The sequence below is a fragment of the Choristoneura fumiferana genome, chromosome 6 (genome assembly GCF_025370935.1).
Source record: "Choristoneura fumiferana chromosome 6, NRCan_CFum_1, whole genome shotgun sequence".
Taxonomy (NCBI): domain Eukaryota; kingdom Metazoa; phylum Arthropoda; class Insecta; order Lepidoptera; family Tortricidae; genus Choristoneura; species Choristoneura fumiferana.
The window spans coordinates 7,383,436-7,403,236 of NC_133477.1; positions in this window are offsets into that span (position 1 = coordinate 7,383,436).

Sequence of the window (19,801 nt, forward strand, 5' to 3'; positions counted from 1 at the left end):
AAAAATAGCTAAAAGAGTAGAGATGATTCAGACACTTAAATATTAAACGTCACACGTCTGAGACTTGGTTTTTTTATTATTTTATTATAATATTGAACAAGCTAATTTTAAATTATTCAACGTAAGGTACGCACTTGACGTACTGAATCGTGGTTGAGTGTTTATATTTTCGTACTGTTTTTATTAAAATGTGGATCTATTGAAACTGTTGGAGTGCCAAGGAAGTTGTTGAGGGAGGGAATGGTCTATAGGTTTTATTTACGCATCGGCAACTTGCAAAGGCTTTATTACTTTTATAGGGAAAATGAATGGGTTTGCCCCTTAGTACTTTTTGGGCGGATTCATTTCGTTCAGCCATGGAGGCAGAAAAGGTAGAAATTATTCAGTATCGACACTTTCTTGGAAAAGTTACAAATAAATTGTCTAGATGTAGATTATTGTTTTCATTAAATAAGAAGAAGTATAAATGTTTTTCTTTTTCTTTCAATTTTTGGAAATGTTGTTTTTGCGTTCAGATTTTTTTACTTTCTGAAAAAAGAAGTTCCAACAAAATGACGCTGAGATTAAATTTCAAAAATTAATCCAAAATGCTTCGAAATGCATTGAGCTCAAACCAATATTTTATAGGCTGAAGCCATTTTGTTTACTTCGACCAGCTAAACAAATTTACACTGGTTAAGTGAAGAAAATATAAACATAAAATTCCACGTCATTCTTTACCTGTCACCAAAATACCATGACACAGTTTTAGGTAAAATTTATTAGGCCAAGTTGCCAAACTGTCTTCTCCTTCGATGACAAATAAAGGGGTTGCCACTCCGTCTATTCAGCCATTTCCTTTTTGTTACAAACGCGTTCAGTTGAAAAGAAAACGGTAGGCAAAGTTGGGTTATGCTGATGCTGTCCCTACATTAATATGCATATGAAATTTCGCTGATATTTAAGCCTGTCTGGTTATTGGACCTTCTCAGTTTCAGAATATTATGGGATAATGATGCCAGATAGGGCAGAGATCATTAGGGTAATTGTCAATCTCTAGATGAGAAACTATAGATATGAAGTTGTTTACCAAAATAGTCCCACAAGTTGATGAACTCATTTGTTTTAGAGATGGGAAAATTTGAACGTTTATTCACTGAGATATATATCACTCATTTAGCTCACTATATCAGTAGCTCGCAGAACAAAACATAACATTATTGCCTTATTACTCATTCATTTTCTCAAATCACTTTCATGCTTGTAACTTGTATTCTCCTTCGATGATATATGGTTGACAATTAATGACAAATGTTAGATCTTGACATCTAACATCAGGATTTTGTCATCCATCATCGCATTATCTAAGGAAAAATAAGAGTCTGTGCAAGTGAGCTAAATGACAAGATGATACATTTGGATTTGAACTGATATAGCTCTTTTGTGTATATCATTCATGAGCTACCCATCTCTAATTTATTTTAAAATCTTAGAGCGTTACAAGTAATGTGTAATGTATTTCTATCAGGAAAAATCAAATTTCAATCAGAAAACGACGGCACCCGAGGTGTCAATCAGTTATTGTGTTAAATGAGTGACATTTTCAAATCCATTAATATGGAACTTTATTATTTAGAGTCTAATGTCAAAACCCGTGTGGTGTCAGGTTAGAATTACACCTCTCAATTTCTTCCGCGGATGTCGTAAGAGGCGACTGAGGATATAGATTAAGGTATAACGTAGGCGACAGGCTAGCAACCTGTTACTATTGTACCGTTTTTGTCAAAATTAAAACCTAAAATTGCTAAAAGTGGCTCAGAAGCGGTAACGTTTCGTGCGCTCTGTCTACCCCATTTGGGAATACAGGCGTGATGTTTGTGTGTGTGTGCGCGTGCGTGCGTGTGTGTGTGTGTGTGTGTGTGTGTGTGTGTGTGTGTGTGTGTGTGTGTGTGTGTGTGTGTGTGTGTGTGTGTGTAATGTCAAAACGGACAGCCACCCGAAAACCGTTATGTTCGACATCTTACTTTAGATAATCTTGGATTATAATTGTATTTTTGGCAATTTCCAGGTAGCACAAATTTTTCCTTAAATATTTTACTAGAAAAATTATACTCGGATAGTAATTCAACATGGCCTTTCCAGTTAAAAATATAACAAATACTATTTTAAAATATGAGTTATGCGAGCTAATTTTGCCCACATTTCTCTCACACGAGATTAGTTTTCTATTGTTACCGGAATATAGTTTGACAAAAAAGATAGTAAGGACGCTACTTTGTTTGTAACTGTGTGACATTAGTAATGTCCCACATGTCTTATTACTGGCTTAAAATGATTGAATAATAATAAATATAATAATAGTCGAAACAATCTTCGAACCTACTTACTATTATATACGCGAAAGTGTGTGAGTGTGTACGAGCATGCACTTGTGTGTGTGTGTGTGTGTGTGTGTGTGTGTGTGTGTGTGTGTGTGTGTGTGTGTGTGTGTGTGTGTGTGTGTGTGTGTGTGTGTGTGTGTGTGTGTGTGTGTGTATGTGTGTGTGTGTTTATTTTTTACTTTTTCACGCTTGAACGGCTGGACGGATTTGACGAAATGTGCTATGCCATATTATGTACCAAATATCAACTTTAATTATTCAGCTGTGTTAGCGAGAAGAATAACTAAACATACGCACAAACATGCACACAAATTTTCGCATTTTTATATCAGTAGGAACGATTAAACGCTGATACGGATATTCTAATAGCCGTAAAGCCTAGTTTAGACAAGCTAGAAAAAAGTTGTATTACATTGCGATTCCACAAAGCAAACGAGTTTAAAGATGAGATATCGAGCGCTGCAATAACAAATAAATAAATATCATGGGACATTTGACACAATTAGCTCCCAACTAAGCAATGCTTGTACGTAGGTACTATGGTTACTAGGCCACGGATAAACATACTTAAATACATAAACATCCAAGACTGTTTGTTCACATTCGTATCATTCCTACAAATATCGGCCCCGACCGAGGATCGAACCCAAAACCTGAAGCTTTGTAGTCTGTTTCTCTAACCACTGGGCTATTTGGTTGTCAAAATAATCGTCACAATGTAATGCAACTTCCACGATATTTCTCGCAGATCTAAACTAGGCTCAAAAGCTCATTCATACTCTAAGAAGAAATAAATTGCTCCAAATAACTCAAAGTACCATTCCAATTGGTCCATTCGTAAAATACGCGGTATAAGGGCACGTAATGTGGCATTTTCAATTCAAATGCTCGCAGACGCAGCGCTGTCGCCGCTTTCAACACTCGAATTGGAGACAGCTTTTGTTAGCAATTCCAAGCATTTTAAGAATGTAAGATGCAAATGTTCCGAAACTCTTCTGCGCTTAGTGGGGTTTAAATTTGCTCGCACGGGGAATGTAGAGGTGAAAAGTTTTTCATAATGTTTTTCTTGATAGGTGTCACAGTGATTTTACGTTAGTTGTTTTAAATTTTGGAAAATATTTCTAGGTTTTTTAGATCACCTTCGTTGTATGATTGGTTTTTTGGAGTCTTTTTGTATTTTTTATTTCAACTCCAAATTTGTTATTTTACGGGTATGGCGTGAAACCATATCGAAAATACAAACTGAGACATGATGCACAGAAAAACCAGAAATCTAGACACGAATTTTTTCTATGCATACATATCTCAGGTTGCTTATTTGTAGAAATAACTTATAACTTATAACTCCTTACAATTTCAATTTCACAGTGAAACATCCATAAACAAAAGTTAATTACGCCATGACAAACTTAAAAGGGACAATGGAGTTAGTCTAAGTCAATATATTACTCTCCTTATCACGCGCGACTGTCCTGACAATACAACTGGGTACAAACTCTGGAATTATATGACTCCAAGTTGGGCCTTCATCTGTTTAGTGGGAGATATTAATCATACCCCGACGTCAAACAATGGGGTAACCAATGAGGTACCTACAGCGACGGTGATTTCGGACGACAAGTCAATTATGAAGAGAGGTTGTCATTTGGACAGTGCGCTGTTTGAGTTGTGTTTTGTTTTTCATTCCGGCGTTGTTGTATAGTTTATGTCCATCCAATTTATATAAAGTGTAAACAAACCGATTTTATCAAAATTCTTGTATAAATACCCAGTGGACCGCATCAATAACGCAATCATCTGTAATTCTTGTCTTTTAACTAGACGTATCCTTAAAAAAACACTTTTTTTCAACAAACTTCACTTGATTTTTAATATATAATTTTCATTTTTTTTAATCTTCGTCAAAACCAGATGTATTTCTTGAAAGAAACATGATTATCAGTCATAGACTAGCGTAAATATGGTGGAAAATTTGACATTTTAAAAATGGATTAATGCTCGATTTAATAAGCGACTTATTTTATTTACTTACGTCAAAATAAAAAAAATAGTTACTGCTTTTATAATTGAATAAACAGTCTTTGGAATTAAATCAAGTATTGTAAATAATAAAATAGACAGAAATACTTTGATCTATTCAATTAATAAATTTATCGATTTACTGAACAGATAATTGATTATGCACTAGGTTCTAGGTTTTCACATCACTAAATGTCTATGGTCGGGTAAATGGCATCTTTGTTTACACATTTCATAAATTGGATTGACATAAACAGTTGTTTTCTATTTAGTAATCCCGACTAAATAATTATGAATGCAAATGTGAATTATGTTCGTTTGTTTATTATATTGTATTGTATTGTAAAACTCTTTATTGTACATAAAAATAATACATGAAAATAACATAACACAGGATAATAACATTTGTTTGCATTTTACACTTAAAGTGCTCAGCCAATCGCGTTAATATGAAGATAGTTTGGGATTCTCGAAAATTGCGTAGTTCCTGTAGCGGTATACGAATACTTTACCTACAGACAAAGTTGCAAGCAACAGCTAGTGTTGAATATTTTGTTAAATTCAGTGATATCTATTTCAATTAAAAAACCGGATTGACGTTTCGAATAGCGTTTTCAGGTAGGCAAACACCATCTCTATGTTAACGAAGAGCCGGACTCATTGAGTGGAACTCACTGGCATTGTCCACATACTATACGCAGTAGGTACGGTCATGATTTTAAATTGTAAAAATAGGGCATATTATTATGATCATAAAACAACCCAACACTGATGCAGCATATAATATATATACGGGAAAATTCACACAATTGACCTAGTCCCAAAGTAAGCTTAGCAAAGCTTGTGTTATGGGTACTAAGCAACGGATAAATATAATAATATAGATAGATACATACTTAAATACATATTAAACACCCAGGACCCGAGAACAAACATTCGTATTTTTCATACAAATATTTGCCCCGACACGGGAATCGAACCCGGGATCTCAAGCTTCGTAGTCAGGTTCTCTAACCACTAAGCCATCTGGTCGTCTAAAAACTCACACACACACACACACACACACACACACACACACACACACACACACACACACACACACACACATGGTTGTTTTTTTTTCGATCTGTTGTCCTCCTACCATACGCTTTATTTTTGGCATGCTAATAACGTATTATCTGGGTATATTTTGCATTACAAGTACATAATAATCATAAAGTATTATTAAATACTATAAGGAAACAGGTATTACTTTGCGGTTCCATGTTTAAAATAAAATGGATACTTAATCTTGATTTGGTCCTCCGCAAAGTAAAGTGTAAGTATAGTATAGTCGCACCTTAATTGAATATTTGTGGTTGGGCAATTTATGTTAGTCAACCTACCATATTGTGTATTTACAATATGATATCCTATAAAATATGCAAATAAAGTTAGTTGCGTGTCACGAAAAATTTAGAATCACAGCACTCGTTTCTTCAAAATACACGAATATTAAGATTGGTTTTTTGGAATCTTTTTGTATTTTTTATTTCAATTCCAAATTTTTTTTTGTACCTACGGATTACCGAGGACCTGGGTTCGATTCCCAGTGATGGTCTTATTTTTCTGGTTTTTCTGTGCATCTCTATTTCAGTTTGTAATTTCAATACACGAATATTAACTAATTACTTAGATAAAGCGGCAATTACACTGCGTCGTTCACCTAATGCGGTCGCCGAATTTGTTTCAAACTACTTCGGCGAACGAACGTCGTCTTTACATTAGTCTGTCCCTCTACTGCGGCGGCCATATTAAGGCGGTGGCAGCTGTCGCTCGCTGAATGCGGCCGACTACCGTGATCTTTACACTTTTGCGGTCGCCGCGTAATTTTCGTAATTACGTAATTACGACTCAGTGTAAACTGTTCTAATTTTTTAAAATTTCATGATTATGTATTTCAAACCCTATAAATAAAATATGAAAATCAACTTGACTACGAGTTCCGAAAACTTTAGAATCGCAGCACTCGTTTATTCAAAAGTACACGAATATTAATTACCTATTACGTACTTGGATCCTGTAACACAGGGACTCCTCGCACAGGATCCAGAGCCAGGGATTCTTCTTGTAAACATTTCTTATACGTACAATAAACTGTTTTAACTTTTATAATTTTCCTACTGCTTTCGATCTGCGTACCGTGCTGCGGCAAACGTGGGATTAGACCTTTAATTTATTACATCAGGACGTTGGTGTCGTCGAAAGCGAGTTCCATTGTGTTAAATAATAACGACACGGAATCCACAGCGCTTTTCGGAACTTCGAGATTGTTCGGACAAAGGACTACAGTTTTGTTGAAGTGTCTAGGCCCGACTTATTTTCTCCAGCGAGAACTTGGCCGTATAACAAAATTATTACAGAATTTTGTCTGGTGATGAGGACTCTAGATGATATCATTAAGAAATGTATAAGCCTTTAACCGCGATTTCACTTGCGTAAATCATTTGGTCTGGTGATCGAATTGAAATTCCAGGATTTTACTAAAATGCCAGGGAATGATTTACATTGTATGACAAACACTCATGCAAAATTAGATGTCTCTAAACTTAGCGAATAAGTTTGGGAATTTTACATAGATCTCGTGGGAATAACGTGATAAAATCTGCATCCTGGATTTTTCGAAATACATCGTAGCTTGAAAGAGTAATACAAATACTTACAAATACCCACAAACTTTCGAGTAATATTGATGGAGAATAACAGTCAAGAAGTTTAAAATTTAGAAAGTAAACAAAGATATTTAGGATGTGTCTTGCAGGTGTTAGGACTTTGTGCAAGGTCCGCCCGGATTGCTACCACCATCTTGCTCGCTTATCCTGCCGTGAAGCAGCAGTGCTTGCATTGTTGTGTTTCGGCGTGGAGAGTAAGACAGCCGGTGAAATTACTGGCACGTGAGGTATCCCATCTTAGGCCTCTAGGTTGGCAACGCGTCTGCAATACCCCTGGTGTTGCAGATGTTTATGGGCGGTGGTGATCTCTTACCATCAGGAGACCCACTTGCTCGTTTGCCATCCAGTCGTATAAAAAAAAAAATGTGTTTCAAACAGAGATGTGCGAGGATATGTTGCGAGGAATACGTATATTTTTCCTAAACCAATAGAAACGCTTTATTTACCCATTCTTGGGGTGGAAACAGCTGAGCGGAACGAAGCGAGTGTAAATGAAGCATTTCTATTGGTTAATGAAAAACACATCCCTCGCAACACATCCTCGCTGAAACCCTCGCTGAAATCCTTGTGGAAACGCTGCTTTATGATCTTCATAAAATACCTAATACGTTCTTGCCTAGTATAAATGCCGTTCACCCTACATTTGATACTATAACGTGCAGGAAGGAAGAAAAGGAAAATGTACTATCATGAACTAAAATAATGCTACAAAAGGTAGTTTGAACCGTTAAGGTGATTTAAAGCGAGCTGCAAAACAAAACTCGCCTTTATTATTAGCTTCACTTGTAACTATTATTATATGTATGTACTTAACTTATTTTTGAAATAGATTTTCACCCACTTTTCATCCTTGTACTTAAATACATAAATACGAAAGTAACTTGGTAAGTTTGTCTGTTTGTTAAGTCTTCACGGTTAAACCGTGAATCAATTTAAATAAAACTTGGTATGAAGATACAAAACGAACCCTGGGAAAGATATAAGTTAATTTTTATCCCGGAAAATCGCACAGCTTCCACGGAAGCGTCGAACGAAGTCTCGGCAAACGCAGTAGCGGGAAAAAGCTAGTTAGAAACAAACATTAAAAATGTTCTTTTTATATTATTACTCATAAAACTTATACATTTTAATTTAATAACGGGTTAAAATATTGATTCAATTAGTTTGGCTTGCTACATATCAGATTAGCTTGTGCTAGCGGCGACGCGGTTTATTGGCCAGCATTAGGCAAATTAGAGGTTTTGCGTGATTTCTATTCAACTGATTGCAAACGTGACGTTTTTGTTAAAAGGGAATTAATTCAGCCGGAGCGTGTATTTGACACGCAAATAAGATATCATCGCACAGTTTGAATCAAGTTATTCTTGTTAGCAATACTGCTAAAGCGCCATCTATCAATGATGCGGGTACTGCGGGTAGCTGATTTAAAAAGAAAGGAATGTCAACCGCCGAGTCAGTCGACAACTGTCACGCGCAACGGAAACATTGTTTTGCTATTACTGCCGTTATTTAATTTTGAAATTGTATTAGTCTTATTAAATATGTGATTATAACTTATGGCTACAGTATTTCATTATCGAGGTTAAAATTCTCTTGTTTAAATAAATTTGTACATAATTTATACCTACCAGTACAAAATTATACTAACATTAAGGGGGCTGTTTCACCATCCATTGATTAGTGTTAACTGGCAGTTAGGTGTGATGCCGTCTCTATTTGTTTTGTTCGAATAGACGGAGACGGCATCACATTTAACCGTCGGTGTGAGAATACACCTATAGTTATGTTGCCATTTTATACTGTGACAGTTAAATATTCATTTCTAAACGACTGTTGCAGTTAAGTTAATTTTAGTAGGTACAATTAAATTCCTACACAATAAGGTAGTTGAGAAATATGAACGAACCGCTTTGCCCAAGGCACATACCCGCTTTAGGCCCCTATTTGGGCAAAGCGGGTTTTAGAAGAGGTTTATAAAAACTTGATAAGAAATACCCATAGAAGTTGTTTTAATTTCAAGTACGATACCCAAATGTTGTAAAATCTTTACATTATTTGATCATAATTTCCGTTTTTTTACCCAGCACCTTAGCTTACCCGCTTTAGGCCAACTTCCCCTATATTATATATACACACCGTTGAATTGCTTAACAGGTTTATTCAGATATCCTCACGATACCTATGACTATTCCTTCACCGTAAAGCTAGTGGCAAATTTCAAATACAATTCCGCACATTATTATCGATAAGCAGCCGCGGTGGCATCATGGACCATGACCTCTCAAGCAGCCATCTGCTGCACCTCAGAAATAAGCATACATGAAATTATAAATAAGCATACACAACTCGAAGTTCTCCACAATCCTTTCAGCCTCCGCTGGAAATAATTTTATGCCCCGTTCCCAACCCTCTCCACATTTTTGCCACATCATTAGAATTCACAAAGTTTTCCACCCCTAGGACTAGCGAAACTAGACTCGGCCCTGCATCAAAGGTAATTCGGGAGGCCAGATTTAAACGTCCCCCATGCTACATCCTCTTAATGAAAGGTCAACGATGCCGCCCTTTCCCTAATTTATTCCGAGAACCTCCCATTGTACCTCTCTTAATAATATTTTCATTACAAAAATAATTAATATTAAGAAGATAATAATTACTGCGAGAGTAGCTTAATAATTTCAGGCGAAGGTACGAGTAGACGGATTATTTGTTTTTATTTATTTTAAGTATCTATTCAGTTTTCTTGTGAGATGCCTAAATCTGGTATCGAAAAAGAAAGTAACCATTTTTTTCGACTTTAGTAGGTACTCGTTCAGTTGACAAAACAGAACCTTATAAGATCACTTTGTTGTCCGTCGGGCTGTTTGTCAGTTCATCTGTCAAAACCATTTTTCTATGGAAATCCTGAAATTAACCCCAGCGGGTCGTGACTCGAGAGCGGCTCAACTTTATTTTTACCCAGTGACCTAAATAGCGGATTGATCTAAATGAACTAATTCGTATTCTCAGTGACATGGGAATGAAATCTTATGAGCTCCGGACCTTCTAGGAGAGAAGCATTGCTCATTGTTTAGATATTAACGTTGTCTATTGTGTTATATAACCTATTGTACGGTATATATCTCACGGGTCTCACGTTATGCAATAATATTGCAAGCAGATTTGGTGACATTTGCGTGGATATGAGCAGCGATTCAGTTTGTCTGCATTCATAATTTATCTAAGTATTAATTATATATTATGAGTTAATTATTGGTCTAGTACCCCGCCCCGGCTTCTCACTAGTGCAACTTAACAAAAAAAGAGGTAAAAAAATAAAGAAAGTTTGCAAGCAAAGGAGGTAGGTAACTTAACATTTTTATCCAAAAACCAGACTACATAAAAAAAACTAAAAAGGGAAAACAAGTCTAGTAGAATAATTTATTAAATCAGGTGTTACTTTGCGGAGGTCCATATCAATGAACTAAAAAAAAATTAGAAAGGTCGCGGGTGAGTAAAGAAATTCTTTTAGTTCATTTAAGTCTAATAGACTAAAAATCTGTTAAGTAACTACGTATAATTCAACAGTCGGAACCCGTCAAAATCTTGACTAGGTTAAAAATGGTCGGTTTTGGGTTTCGATTGTTAAAATTTAAGTTGCTAAACAGAGTCCTACTTTATTGGTTTTACTTTATAAACGGTACATTTTTTATTTAAAACAAATTAAGGCAGTCTAGTTTCTTTAATTAATATTACCAATCTTCCTTCAAAATTACAAACGCGCGGAACCAGGCAATTTCACAAGTAAAATATTAATTATATAATGTAGGTATGTATGTATAACTATTATAAACCTTTCTTTTGAACACTCTATCTATCGATTGAAACCATATTAAAATCCGTTTCGTACCTAATTTAAAAGATCTAAGCGTATACATTCCTACATACAGATGGCGGTAATCGACTTTGTATAAGATATAGACATAATAAAGTGTGTTGCAATAATAAACGAAAATTTCCCTACGGGTGTCTGCTGCTGGCGACATTGAAAATGCAAAAGCTTCTCAAATGGGAATCCATTATTCCTAATTACAAAGGATTTTGTAGCTAGCTGAACAAGATTAATAAGATGGTTAATATCTCAGTGGCGGTTAACTCGCTAGAGATATTTTTTCTGGAAAATTTCAACTTATGATTATAATTACATATCTACTTAGGGACGCTGTTTTGCAATAGTGTGTTGACCCTGATTAATTCTGCAATACAATTTCAACTTTGTCTTAAATGATCTAACAGTGTTGACATTGTATTGCAGAATTAGAGTGACTTGACTCAGTATTGCAAAACAGCGTCCTGGCAGACCTCCCAACAGGTAGACCGACTACAGTTGCTGGCTAGCGGAGGAGGCATGTGGCATATCGCTGTGCATTATGGTGCTCTAAAGGGGATGTATTTGTTCAACATTAGAAGTATTTTCGTAATCTGTGCCGTACCGGGTTTTAGAATAGGATGAACTCATCTCTTACCGTGGGTGTCATAATAGGATGAACTCATCTCTTACCGTGGGTGTCATAATAGGATGAACTCATCTCTTACCGTGGGTGTCATAATAAGATGAACTCATCTCTTAACGTGGGTGTTATAATAGGATGAACTCATCTCTTACCGTGGGTGTCATAATAGGATGGACTGATCTCTTACCGTGGGTGCCATAAAAGGCGACTAAGGGACCTATGTGAGAGTGAGCAGCAGCACTCTATATTGCCAACTAGAGTTTACCCACGGCTTTGCACGCGTAAACTATTGAATCTGGTAGTTACAATTGAAATCCCGAGATTTTATAAAATTCCCCTGGGAATTCACAAAATTTATAACGTAGTCTTCATTGAAGTTGTATTAGGAAAAACTGTTCAAAATTTCATGACTTTAAACCCAGCGGTTGAAATTTTAAGATTTTATCCCTATCCCGTGGGAACATCGGGATCAAAAGTAGCCTGTACTATTCTAGAGGTCCAGCTACCTACATACCTACTTTCATGACTCTAAGCCCAGCGGTTGTTATTTCGAGATTGTATCCCTATCCCGTGGGAATATTGGGATAAAAAGTATCCTATGTTTTAGTCCAGGTTATAAACCAACTTTTTGCAAGATTTCATCCAAATCTGTCTAGCCGTTTCAGCGTGATGAAGTAACAAACATACTTACTCACAGACTTTCGCATTTATAATAATTAGTAGGAAGGATTACGAACTTCGGACTCCAGCCCCCTGTACCACAAAAGTTAAAAGCGCTAAAATTCGACAAAATTATAACATTTTATTAAGATAAACTTAACAATTTTGTCGATTTGTAGCACTTGTAACTTTTGTGGTACCAGCTCCAGCTCTGGGGTGTGGGAAGCAAAGAGAAACCACCACACTATTTTTCCACTAAAGTTGTCAAGAATCTCGCTACTGATCCCCATCCGACAACAATGACCGCCCTGTCAAGACCCCCCCGTTTCACCATCCATTATTTAAATTTACCTGACTAATAAAATGTGATGCCGTCGCTTATTGTTTTGTTCGAATAGGCAGAGACAGCATCACATTTAACCGTCAAATTAAATTAGTCAACGAGTGGTGAAACAGCCCCGAAGGGCAAAACGTCTTTTAGCTAGCTACGATGCTGATGATGATGTTAGCCATAAGTTACAGTTAAAATGATGTGGCTAAAATGGCAAAAATGGAAACTTTTCAGTTTCTCCATTTCCGTCTGTCTTTCTGTCCGAGGCTTAACACAGAGGCTCTTAGCATCAGAAAACTGTAATTTTGTTGGAACTTCGGTGCTCCGATAACAGGTTAAGTTTGCAAGGTCAAGATATTCCAAGGGCCTATACCTTCATATTAATTAACTCGATATTACTTATCATATTGTGCAATGGCGTACTTTAATATAATACTACCCTAATTAGTCTCGATGTAATCTGTAGCAATTTACGTGACTCGTTAAACGATATCTGACGTTAAATGTAAGTTCATTACAGCTTCGTGATTCATCTCGCCTTGTCTCGCTAATTAAGGTCTAATCCTTATCGATCCATATAGTCAGCTGAAATTAGATTTATCTGCCGTTATTTATCGTTAACCATAGAAACTTGGTTTTATCGAAATGATGAACGCTTTGTTCGGTAAATTACTAAAGCATTAGGGGTTTTGTTTGATACCAATAGGACCGAAATGAATGAAAACCTAAGGGTATTCGTACTATGGTTTTTCTGCGCAGAGATTCTATTCTTTGTACAAGACAAGAAGAAATAGCACCATCTTGTGTTCATTCCAAAGTGAGTAAAAATATAAACAACCGCTAGGATGGTCGGCAGAGATAATTATATAATCAAAGATCCCCAAATAACTTTCTATGCGACTTCCTTGTCAAAAAAAACCTTTGTCAATGTATATTTGCTATCATTGACTCTACTGCCACTTCCAATGTTGACTATATAAATTTAATTCTGTAATTGTGCTATTTTTTTCACGTTTGCAAAGATATTGTTATGTCAATCCAATTTATAGAAAGGCTAAACAAAGACGCCATTAACCCGACCACAGACAATGATGTGAAAACCTAGAACCTATTGCAAAATAATTAATCTGTTAATTAAATCGATTAATTTATTAATTGAATAGATCAAAGTATTTTTGTCTATTTTATTATTTAAAATACTTGATTTTAATTCCAAAGACTGTTTGTTATTCAATTATAAAAACTGTTACTATTTTTAATTTTAAGGTAAATAAATAATAATCGCTTATTCAATCGAGTATTAATCGATTTTTATGACAAATTTTCCACCATCTCTACGCTAGTCTATGCTACGAGTACTACAGATACAGATTATAAGTACACGAGTTTCATTCAAGAAATAACGTCAGATTTTGACGAAGATTTTTCAAATGAAAATTAAATATTGAAATCAAGTGAATTTTGGTGATTAGAAGTCTAGTTAAAAGACACAAATTATAGATAAATGTGTTATTGATGCAATCCAGTGGGTGTTTATACAAGAATTTTGATGAAATCGGTTTGTTTCCATAAATTAGATTGACATAATGTATTTATAGTCTGTTAAAGTCTGTGCCGTGCCCGGTTTTATATTACGACGTTGGTCTACCCGTGGATGTCGTAAAAGGCGACTAAGGGCCCTGACATGAAAGTGGGCAGCAGCGCTTCCTATTGCCAATACGAACTCCGGAGTCCAGTACTGCGATGTGGAAGGCATGAAAAACCAGCACAATACTTTTTTATATATAAGAGGGGGAAAACGAGCATGAGGGTCACCTGATGGGAAGCAATCACAACCGCCCATGGACACCTGTCAACACGAGGGGTGTTCAAGTGCATTGCCGGCCCTTTGAGAGACTGATAAGCTCGTTTTTTAAAGATCCCTAAGTTGTACCGCTCCGGAAATACTGTCCCAGGAAGCTGGTAGGTACAGCTGGTGGTGGCTGGTGGCTGGCTGGTGCAGGTGGCTGGAAGGTGGTGGGTGGTGGAAGCTGGATACTTTTCGAAGAAAGTCGTCATGAAGGTTCAATACTGAATCATCAATCGATGACCACGATCACTCTATCTGGAGTGTTGTAGTGACTTAGAAGTTACAAAAAAATTAAAATGGCAACTGGACCAACGTCGAAAATAACTCTGATGAATTATTTTACTAAACTACAGTCTGTTCTGTTCTGTACAGTTTGTCTACAGTCCTATTGAAAAAGATGGCGTTAACTCGTTTAAGATGGGTTAACTAATGTCATCTGCGAGTATAGGCTGCATACGTTGTGGATAGATCCTTAATGTTTCCCTTAAAATAAAAAAAAGTTTCTTTGTATCTTAAGGACGCCTGAATTTTAATTAGGTATTCCACGTTTGCCAGATCTCCAGTGGACGTAAGTATTAAGTTTCTAGTTATGCACCAACCTACAAATAATAAGACAAACTTGAGCAAGCAACTTTGATCATAAACGCTGTCAAGAAGTAAATGGAGATGCATTTTATGGATACTGAAAACTGATTGGAATAACATTGAGCAATACCCATCTGTTTGAGCCTATAAAGTTGGATGGAGTATTTTGATTTGAAATGGGAAGTACTTCGCCACCCATCCAACCTCCGCACACGTCCTGCTCTATGACGAAACATATAGAGTAAAAAAGAAAAAGAGTCGTCTGTCAACTACGACAGCAGCGCTTCGCTCCACGTATTTTTCGCAGCATATATTTAATTTATTTTTAAAAACCACCGGAAGATTTAGAGCTATACAAGACAGCAGCAATTGCATCATCAAGTGCTTCTGGAGTTAAGGGTGAGTGAATACCAACTTTTCAGTTAAAATATTTCCATCCGCCTTTATAGGTAAAACTACAGATTGTTTTAGGCCAACCTTAATACAGTCCACTAAACCGCGTAAATACCATCCATAATTATATTACGGCTCCAAAATTAATTAACTCTGGCAATCGGACCATCATGAAGCAGCTCTCCGCGTTTAATAAAAAAACTGGCAAAGGCAAGGAAAAAAAACATGTGTTTGTATATTAACCCCCTGTAAATTTCAACTTTTTTTTGCTTTTATCAGCTTTTTTTTGGCGAACACAGTCCTTTAGTAATATAACACGTAGTAAAAATTCCAAATACCTATCTACATACAAGGAATCCTTGAAATGGGTGGTAATTTTGTATTTCAAACATGTTTAAACTCTTGTACACGAACGCCGAAAACCTAAACTCGTTTAATTGGCATGCGGATTCGTATAATATTAAAGTTACTGTTCGCAAGAGTTGTGCGAAACGCGAAACAGAAATTCAGCGAAGACTCATGCATATTTATCACGATCGATTGAGTAAGTGGTGAGTTGTAGCTGAAACGTCGTTGGTTAGGGTATTTAGTATTTAGGTACTCGTAGAGCATGTATTCGATTCAAAATTGCCACAAAAGTACTCTAAATTCTGCAAAAACGCATGATTTTTAATGGTTAAGTTTAAAGAGTCACCGGATCTACTACATTTTTGTTAGCCTATACTTACTACAGTGTCATACTGCTGGGCGAAGTAGTCATTTTCCTCGCCCCGTCTGCATTTATGGCTGGTCATCACATTTGCCACCAAAAACACTCCTTACCACCAAAACTAATAAATGACAAACAAAATAACATCCCCATTCTACATTTTCTATTTGAAATAAATGACTTATGACTTATGACGAAATTCACCAAAGTAATTATTGCTAACCCAAAATATTAAATGGTTACCAAAAATGTAATATCATAATTGAAATAAAATTACCACCAAACAATTTTATATTCTTAGCATTGCTCGCTAATTTGGTGCTCGTTTAATAAATTTGGTGATCATTTAAAAATTTCACCCATTGAAAATTTTTACGCTGATTTGAAACACTGCATCAGTCCTGAATCAGCCCTAGATCCAGTTTAATTCGGTTGGTTAGCTAGTTTTTTCGGGTTACTCGCATTACTCGTTTCTGGTTCCTTTTATCCTTTCCTTTAAGAAGGATAATCTGAAAATCGATAGTGTTTGCGTCGATATAGTTTCATCATGAAAACGTAACTTTATTATCTTCCATCGAATGTCTTGGTTGAAGAGGAGAATGAAAGAAAAACTCGAGGGAGCGACATTTTAATTGCCTAGTTTAGTTAAAAAGCTTTCGTAGCCTAATAGTTTAACTTATGGAGTCCAGCCCAAGGGGCCGATTCTTAGAATAATGTCTGTGACACCATTAGAAAGTGGAGAAAACTATGTTGGATTAGAAATGCGAGTGGATTAGGGGAAACGACTTGTTTCAATTTAAAAGCTTTTTTAACTTCACCTCGTATTTGTTTGTTTGTTTCAAATCTTGCAAGGTAATTTTGATCAACTTCTAGTGGTCGAATTGACTTATTTTTTTTTAAACCTGTACAAACAAACCTGCGAAGCAATTCAATGGTGCGTGTGAAGTTCCCAATCCGCACTGGGCCCGTGTGGGAATTATGGCCCAAGCCCTCTTGTTCTGAGAGGAGGCCTGTGCCCAGCAGTGGGACGTATATAGGCTGGGATGGATGGACTTACATAATATGTAGGTTTGATAACGACATATGTACAAATTTACAAAAAGTACAGTCGAGCAAATAGCCTGTTTAAAAAAATAACCAGATCCATTAGTTATTACATAAGGAAGAAAATATCTGTGAGGTTGTTTTAAAGCAAAAAACACATTCTGACATTCACCTCTTTTTCAAATTGGATTTTTAAAAATTTGCCCTCTGGCAAGCATTTTATAGTTTTTTATAGTTTATCTGTGTGAAATCACATCCTGTCTTATTAATATTTAAAATGTGAAGACCTTTGGATGCTTGTTGGTCAATCACGGAAAAACGGCTAGACGGAGTTAGATAAAATTTGATAAACTGGTATTTTTTAACGTTTTGGTCTTTTTCGTTGCCGTGGAATAAACATTTGTATATTAAGTGAACTTACAAATTCACATTGGGTCCACGTGAGAACTGAAGTTCAAGTTTTTTTCACACTGAGAAGAGGCTTTTGTAATGTGTATTTAATATTAGGAGTGGGATTTAAACAAAGGATTTCAATTTTATTTGTAAATCAACAAAAACCCTAATAGGCATCATAGTCCTAACCGCACATGCTGAGCCTGAACCTTTTGCCACTTTGTATGTGTTTTTATGGGCAATATTTTTTTTTTTTCTTTCATTCTTTTTTAATATAGATTCAATAAATTTGTCCAAGGTTGATTATTATTTCGGTAAGCTGATTTGCGTATAGGTTACTAGGTGAAGTATTTACATATAAACGGCTAATCAAACTACATTATGTATTTTATTAGTGACATTTTATTAGTATTATTTGCTATATAATGTTATCTTGATTGATGAATAGCCTCATTCAGCTCAAGGATGTCGGAAGCATCATTACGAGTACAAATTATGTAAACCTAAGGGTTGAATGTCAATATAATTTATATTCATAAGCCACTGAGTATAATAACGTAACTGTAAGGTAGTCTGAGTGGCCATGATTATTTGCCTAATTTTGTTACTGTTACCATACGCCCCACAAGTCACATACTTACAAAATTTGTATAAAGCCCTTAAAGCACGAGTCACTCACTTGTATTTTGTTAAAATATACAGGAATTCACAAAACTTAAATTATACTCACATACCTTCCACTGATAAGTAAAAAAATGTTAACATAAAAAAAAACAACTGGCTCTTGCTTAGTGCTAAGGCACTGACTTCACACCGGTAGAAATTATTTCTTGTTGTTTTGGATTCGGTTAAATTTTACTTTAGTACCTATTAAAGAAAAACTATTATTCTAGGCCGAGACCGCACTACGGCTAAACCACCGCGCGGTTTTTAACGCGTGACCTTGTGAATCAAGTAAACAGAACTAACGCAAGCGGCCCCACTGGTGGTTTTAAGTTTACTTGTTTAAAAAAGTCACGCGGTTAAAAACCGCGGCGGTTTAGCCGTAGTGCGGCCTCGGCCTTAATCTGATATAGCCAGTGACAGTGACATTCAAACGGCAAACTGACTCAATTTCTACAGAAAGTAAATTTTAAATAGCAAGGGGGTCATCGTTCATCCACCATTACCTCTCATATTTCGTTTTCTAGTTTTTTTTTTACCGTACAACGGCAAAAACTACCAGACACTGGCAAAATTGTCCTCCGATGGACAGAGCCATATTTTTTTAAAGAAACAACAACAACAAATAGCAAGGGATTAAAATAAAAAGAAATAGCATAATATTTTACCTTAGCATGAAAGCAAAAGAAAAAATATTTTTCCTGTTGGGATAACCGGTGACAGTTGAAATCCAAACGATGAACTGACCTAGCTCAAAATAGTCTCCATAGGCAAAGGCGACTGCTGAGTGTAACGTCAGATAGCAAGACATTAAACGGTAAAGCACTTACTACAAGAGATGGTAATGTGCGGCTTCCTTTTTGCCGAAACGTAACTATGTCAGAGTATTACATGATCTTGGGAATCATTTAGCCGTGTGTGTGTTTCACATTTAATTTTGTGTGGTGGTTTTATTTTTTTGAGTTTGTAAAGAATTTCGTCGTATTCTATCTATTTACTTCACTATTCTATCTATTTTAAATGGTCTGTTTATTTATATTGACTGCCATAAGATAGAAATTAAAAAAAGTTTTTTAAGAACTTTTACCAAACTCACTTAAACTGCTTTCTTGCACCGCAAGGTTTCTTATCATTTATGAATATTTACCAAATGTATTGTTCCTATCAGAATAAAGAAATCATTACTCTAAATAACAGGAGGATCCGATGTTGGATTTGCATAAGCCACACATGAAAAGTAGTTAGTAAAAAAATGTAGTGTAAAAAAGCTAAAGACGACTCCGGAATAAGTGTGTTTAGTGTATTAAACGTATAATTGATCGCTTGCAGTTCCACGGTGCACGCGTCCAGCGACGGAACCCAGAGAACTCATGAATATAGATGTGGTTACTGGCGGGATATTTCCTGTGTTTGCCTTCCAGGCGTTGCTGTGTGGCTCTGTCATCGAGAAATTAACCAATAGTAATCATTAAATAACTCATAACGTTCTAAAGAAAATGTTTATTCTTAGAATTATGATTATACAGGCTGGCTTTGACCCTTTTAAATGCAAGGCTTAATTGTATTCGTATAACAGAGCTACTTCAGTTTG